Here is an 8,014-nt window from a genome sequence, read left to right as displayed (position 1 = left end):
CTATAATGATGAATGAGCAATATATATTGAAAAAGAAGGAAAAAAAAAAAAAAAAGGGTTATCCATAATTTTCTTATTACGTTCATTGGTGTAAATTTGAAAATTTTCACCCTTTAAATTTTAATTGTAACAAAATTAAGTTTTACTATTAGTACTATCAATAACTTTCTCATATATTAAGAGCCTTTCGGTAGTGTTTTTTTGTTAAAGTGGTTTTACTTTGTAGCACTCTTTATAATTTCACCAAGTATAGAAGCGCTTGTATTTGGTTAAAATTATAAAAACAACTTCTAAATTAAAATATTTTTTTACAAAAAATGGGCATTTAGTATATATGCTAATTAAAGTATGAAGCACTTCCCATTTTAACTAAAGAAGCACCTATATATTTGTTTGTGTGTATATATAACCTAAATGACGTGAACTTGTTTGATATAATTACATTAATGACACGATCAACATATATGTATACCTAACAAATTTTATTGGATCAAACCATTATTTTATTTATCTTATTTATTTCTTTGCTACAATGGATTAAACCATTATGATTAACCAGCATTACGCGAAATTTGCTGATTAGCGACGCAATTAAATATGTTAAATGCAGTAAACAGATACGCATTTCACAAAGTCGCCAAATGTCCAGTCGCTAGAAACATTATACCAATAGCGATGCAGAAATAAAATCGCCTAATGTGGACTAAACAGTGACGCAGTACAAAAACAAGTCGCTAAATGTAAAGAACTTGCGACACTAAACATAGAGGAATCCGCAACTCTAACTCTCTACGTCGCTAATTTTTACATCTATACTACGTTGCTGTTTTATGTAAATTCATATGTCGCTAATATGGAAGAAACAGCGACTTTACATTTTATGCGTTGCTAATTGTTAGAAATTTTAACGACTTATTATAATTCGTTGCTGTTTTATGTAAATATATGCGTCGCTAAATTGTAGAATTTTTAGCGACTTGTGTAGTTATACGTCGCTGTTTACTTACAATTACATGTCGCTAATTTTATATATGTTTAACGTTTAGCGACTCGTTGTTTTGCGTCGCTATATATTTAAATAAAAGCATCACTAAACATAGAAACACAAGTCTAGAGCATTGCTGAAGGTCGAAAATGGCGACCATGCAATTATTATGCATCGCTAAAGGTCGCAAATGGCAACAATGTTGTTATTATGAGTCGCTAAAGGTCGAAAATGGCGACCATGTTGTTATTATGCATCGCTAAAGGTTGAAAATGGCGACAATGTTGTTATTATGCATCACTACAAGTCTTTTTAGGGTCAATTTTCTTCTTGTACGTCGCCATTGCTTTTTTTTAATTGTTAAAATTTATTAAAAAATAATAAATACAAAAAATTAAAATTAGCTTCATTCAAAATAATTAGAATACAAAAATTGAAAGTAAATATTTTCATAACAAAATAATTATCAAATAAATTAAATAGTATCCCATGAAATATTTTTACATTTCGGTAAACTATTGTATATGCAAAAGCAAAAGCAATATTAACTAAATCTCCATGAATTGCATATTCAATGAGATGAAAGTTGTCATCCCCTTGTTGACGATATTACACACCCTCATACTGCATATAAAAAGATTAATAAATTTATAAACACTTATGCAAAATAAATATATATTAATTATTGAAAAGTAATAATTTAGTAGATGAAAATTTAAAAAATCTTATCGTTGTTCTTATGAAAGCGAACAAAAAATTTAATTAAATGTATAATAACAAATGTTATAAATATTACTTAAAACATATAAATAAATCTACGTACCAGTTTATTTAGAAGGTATTTATTATCCATATCCCCTCATAATCGTTATGAACATAGTCACTCTCACATTCATCCTCATTATCATTTTCATCAACACTTGGCAACTGTATGACAAATGGATTGTGAGTCATTATAGTATCGTCAATAACATCTTCTTCAACAAAAGTATGATGTTGTGATGGAGTTGAAACAACAAACCATCTTGAAGATCTTTAACATAAAATACTTGTTGAACTTAACAAAAAAATGTCAAGCAATATCACAAACAAAATATCTACAAAAGCAAGATTAAGAAAACCCAACGAACCTAACCTTCAGTTAAAATGAAGGGAAAAAAAAAAAAAACCCAACCCACCACATGTCACCGCCAACCACAAAGAAAAAAGAAACTCACCTAAACGATGGAGATGAAGAAACAAGAAACTCAGCTAACCACGAGGGTGAAACAGAGAAACCCAGCTTCCCGACAGAAACGTAGGCAAATAAAAAATGAAACTCCAAATATCTCACTATTCATGTCTCTCTTAGATTGCTTCCAAATATAACATTTATTAGGTAGTGTACTTGATGTAGTTTTAGAAAAGAAAAAGGATTCAAAGGAGCACATAAAAATTTTAAAGCGCGCCAAAAATTTTCAGAACAAGTGTGTAAAATTTTAAAACCCTTTTTAAGATTTTTTTTTCTTTTTAAAATCAAGAGAACAGGTGACGCATTTATATCCTAAAGCGTCGCTTGTTCCATCAATGTCATTATCTTGTTTTTTTTTGTTTTTTAATTAGTTTTTTATTTTTCATCTAAAAAGAAATACTGAAAATATTTCTTATATATATGAAACAAAATTACCAAAGTCGTAGTTTAATTATTTTGTTTTACAAGTACAATTTATCTACTTTAAAGTCCTGTTCTAAGTTTTATTTTTTGTTCCTTAATTTGATGGAACAGTCGATGCATAAAAAACAAAAAGAGTCACCAGATACTTTTTTTTTCATTTTTTAATAGTTATTAATTTGCTTTTGAAGTATAGTTTATTTGCTTTTAAAAGTTGCAAGTAGAAAAATATATTTTGTTTTTGAATTAAGAGAACAGGCGACGCATTTACAATTAAAAGCGACACATTTTCTCTCAATTTCATTTTTTTTCTTTGGTTATTTTTTTATTTTTCATCTAAAAATAAATATTGAAAATAGTTAAAGAATAAAAGTATAAAAAAAATAGTTAAAGAATAAAAGTAAGAAAAAAAAAAAAGAAAACAGACGACGCATTCGTAAAACATTGCGTCTCTTGTTCTCTTTTTTTAAATAACAAAAATACTATTTAAAATAATTGAAAATTGAATAAGAAAATAATCTGTACTTGAAAAACAAAAAAATTAAACAAAAATAATTAATATTTTATTCATATTTTTATTAACTCTCTATAGAATTTTTAAAATAATTAAATTTATCACAATATTTTTATTTCCTATCTATTAAATATGAATTTATTAATTTTAAAATAATAAAATTATTATGAGTTAATATTTCATTTATTTGAAATATTAGATTCTTATATCAATATTTATTTCAATTTTATTGTTTATAAATTATTTTGTATGAATTTATCAATCAAATAATCCTAATTTGACAAAATTAAAAAGTAACTTTCAAATAATAAAAAAAAAAAAACGTCGCTAAAGGCTGGAATAGACGATGCTTTTCTGAGGTTATAATTTCCAGATTCGTTGCTAAATGTAGGAATAGACGATGCATTTTGAAAAAAAAATTGCTAAATGCGATAAAAGGCGATGTATTGATAAAAAAAGTCTCTTATTAGTTTTTAAACATAAAAAAAGTTTTTTAAATATTACCTTTTTAACATAAAAAGCTTTTTAAATAATTTTTGAAGTTTTGAATGACATAATTATTGGGAAGAAATCTCTTAAAAATAATTTTTATTTATAAAATTATTTTTATAAGCATAAATAATTGATATATTATTAATTTATACATTATGTTATAGAAGTATAATAAATAATTTATCATAGGAACACAAATAAATTAAAGAAATTACTTAATAATTTTGCCTCATATTTCTATCTATTAAAATTTTCAAAATAATTAAATTTATTACATTTGTATTTCCTATCTATTAAACATGTATTAACTATTTATGAAATTATTAATTTTAAAATAATAAAATTATTATATGAGTTAATATTTCATTTATTTGAAATATTATATTTTTATGCCAATATTTATTTGAATTTTATTGTCGATAAATTATTTTGTATGAATTTATCTACCAAATAATCCTAATTTGACAAAACTAAAAAGTAACTTTCAACTTGAAAAAAAAATACGTCGCTAAATGCGGGAATAGGCGATGTTTTTCTGAGATGATAATTTCCAGATTCGTAGCTGAATGTAGGAATAGGCGACATGTTTTGAAAAAAGAGTCTCTAAATGCGATAAAAGGCGATGCATTGTTAAAAAAAAAATCTCTTATTAGTTTTTAAACATAAAAAAAGTTTTTTAAATAATTTTTCATTACCTTTTTAACATAAAAAAGCTTTTTAAATAATTTTTGAAATCTTGAATGACATAATTATTGAGAAGCAATCTCTTAAAAGTAATTTTTATTTATAAAATTATTTTATAAGCAAATGTAATTGATATATTATTAATTTATACATTATATCATAGAAGTATAACAAGTAATTTATCATATAAATACAAATAAATTAAAAGAATTGCTTAATAATTTTGCCTCATATTTCTATTTATTAAAAATTTCAAAATAATTAAATTTATCACATTTTTATTTCCTATCTATTAAATATGTATTAACTATTTATGAAATTATTAATTTTAAAATAATAAAATTATTATATGAGGAAACAAGATACGCAATCAAAGGGAATTGCGTCACCTATTCCAATTTTTTTTTTAATTTGTTCCCCTTTTTTTTTTAAAAAAAAATACAATTTAAAGAATTGAAAATTTAAATGGAAAATAAATTACACTTAAGAAACAAAATAATGTGACAGCCCAGCCCAGGCCACGTAGATATTGTCCGCTTTGGACCTGGAAAATTCTCTTACAATCCAACCCTCACGGGTTTAAAACGCGTCTACAAGGAAAAGGTATCCATACGCTTATAAGTCATGCTTCGTTCCCCTTTCCAACCGATGTGGGACTTCGCAATCCTTCGTTCCCCTTTCCAACCGATGTGGGACTTCGCAATCCTCCCCCTTTGGGACCCAGCGTCCTCGCTGGTACACCGATCCGGGTACTGGCTCTAATACTATCTGTGACAGCCCAGCTCAGACCACCCACATGTAGATATTGTCCGCTTTGGGCCTGAGGAATCCTCTTACAACCCAGCCCTCACGGGTTTAAAATGCGTCTACAAGGAAAAGGTATCCACACGCTTATAAGCCATGCTTTGTTTCCCTTTCCAACCGATGTGGGACTTCATAATAATTAGAGAACAACAATAAAAATAATCATATCAAGCAACAGGCGACACAATAAAGGGGAATTGCGTCGCCTATTCCAAAATATTTTTTTTTAATTTGTTCCCCTTTTTTTATAAAAAAATTTAAAAAATACAAATTTAAACAAAAAATAAAATGTACTTGAAAAACAAAATAATTAAGGAACAAACATAAAAATAATCATAAAAGTCAGTAGACGACGTAATCAATGGGAATTGCTTCGCCTGTTCCAGTTTTTTGTTAATTTGTTTCCTTTTAAAAAAAAATATAATTTAAAAATTTGCAAATTTACATAGAAAATAAACTTTACTTGGGAAACAAAAAAATTAGATAACGACAATAAAAATAATTATAAAAGGGAACAGCCGACGCAATCAGCGGGAATTGCATTGCCGGCTCCTTTTTTTTTTTAAATTTGTTCCCCCTCTTTTTTAAAAACAAAAATACAATTTAAAGACTTGCAAATATAAAGAGAAAATAAACTGTACTTGAGAAACAAAATAATCAGAGAACAACTATAAAAATAATTATATCAGGCAATAGGCGATGCAATCAGGGGGAATTACGTCACCTGTTCCAATTTTTTTTTTAATTTGTTTCCCTTTTTTTTAAAAAAATAAAATAAAATTTAAAAAATATAAATTTAAACAGAAAACAAACTGTACTTGAGAAACAAAATAATTAGAGAGCAACAATAAAATAATCATAAAATGCAATAGGCGACGCAATCAATGGGAATTGCATCACCTGTTCTAATTTTTTTTAATTTGTTTTCTTTTAAAAAAAAATATAATTCAAAGACTTGCAAATTTATACAGAAAATAAACTGTACTTGGGAAACAAAAAAATTAGATAGCGACAATAAAAATAATTATAAAAGGGAACAGGCGACGCAATCATGGGGAATTGCATCCCCTGTTATATTTTTTTTTAATTTATTCTCCCTTTTTTTTAAAAATAAAAGTACAATTTAAAGACTTGCAAATTTAAATAGAAAATAAACTATACTTGATAAACAAAACAATTAGAGAACAATAATAAAAATAATTATAAAACGCAATAGGCAACGCAATCAATAGGAATTGCATCGCCTGTTCCAATTTTTTTTTTTAATTTGTTTCCTTTTTAAAAAAAATATACAATTTAAAAACTTGCAAATTTACACAGAAAATAAATTTTACTTGGAAAACAAAAAAATTAGAGAGCGACAATAAAAATAATTTATAAAAAGGAACAGGTGACGCAATCAGGGTAATTACGTCGCCTGTTCCATTTTTTTTAATTTGTTCCTCCTTTTTTTAAAAACAAAAATACAATTTAAAAATTTGCAAATTTGAACAGAAAAGAAACTATATTTGAGAAACAAAATAATTAGAGAACAACAATAAAAATAATCATAAAAGTCAACCGGCAACGCAATCAAGGGTAATTGCGTAGCCTATTCCCATTTTTTTTTTTAATTTGTTCCCTTTTTTTGAAAAAAACAAAATACAATTTAAAGACTTGCAAATTATTTAAGAAAAAATAATATTCCTTCACATATTAAGAAATATTTTCAATATTTATTTGTAGATAAATTAAATATATAAAATAATTAAATGACAAATGGAAATGATGTAACAGGCAACATTGTTTTGATTAAATGCGTCACCGTTAACAAAAAATGTTTATGAGATTGGCAATGTAAAGTAAGATATGGCGACTCTTTTTTAGTAAATGCATCACCTAAAATATCTGGTGAATCTTTATGCTATTAATGTGTCGCCTGTTCCCTCAAAATAAAGGAAAAAAATACTTTATTAGGATTGCAACTTACAATATCAAATAAACTATCATTAAAACATAATCAAATAACTAATAAAATAAAAAAAACAATGAATAAAATAACAAAAGCCGAAACTGTTGAGTTATATATTCAACGACTTTCAATTTATTTTGTTTTTTAGCGTTGCTAATTTTATGTCGCCAGATTTCAATTTTCTTATATTTAACAATATTGTGGAAAATACGTCGCTTATTGTCTTATTAAACAATGTTTTATTGTGTATTTTTTTATTAAGTTGGAAATTTGATGTTACTAAATTACTATTTTCGCGTAGTGTAGCGAAAGGGATTAATTGACACAAACTAAAAAATAATAATAATTAAAAAAGAGTATAAAAATCAAGTTTTCATTGTTGCAATTAATTCCTTTATAGCCAATTCTCATCCCCAAACTGAAAGTACATGGGCTGGGCTACGATTTTCTAGCCCCGACCCTGTCTCACCGCTTAAATTATGCCACTTTATTAAAAAATTTCTTAGTCGTTGCCGTCAAGTCAAACTGTTATGGGTTTATTTATTAAAAAAATAAAAATAAAAATAAATGTGACCCACCCTTATTTCCTTTGTAGTCGTTTTACTTCTTCTTTCTCCATCTCTCCTTTTCTTTTTTTACACACACTTTTGTTATTTCGTTGCCGTAGCCACTGTTCCTTCGAATTAGAACAAAAAAAATCAATAAGAAAGCCTAGGAAAATAAAATTTGGTGTTTCTTTGAATTCTTTTTTGTTCAGTCCGAAAAGAAAAATAAATCTAGCTAGTGCCCTTTGTTGTAGTGGACCATCTAGTTTTTCAGAAACCCAAATTTCAATCTTCCATTTTATTTACTTTCTTCTCTTTCTATTTTGTATATTTTTTCTACTTGGCTTATCAAACTCTTCCTCCCCTATTTTCATTAGCAGATAAATCC

This window comes from Ziziphus jujuba, chromosome 7 (genome assembly GCF_031755915.1).
Source record: "Ziziphus jujuba cultivar Dongzao chromosome 7, ASM3175591v1".
In the NCBI taxonomy this organism is placed as follows: domain Eukaryota; kingdom Viridiplantae; phylum Streptophyta; class Magnoliopsida; order Rosales; family Rhamnaceae; genus Ziziphus; species Ziziphus jujuba.
Note: the sequence above shows the minus strand (reverse complement) of the source record.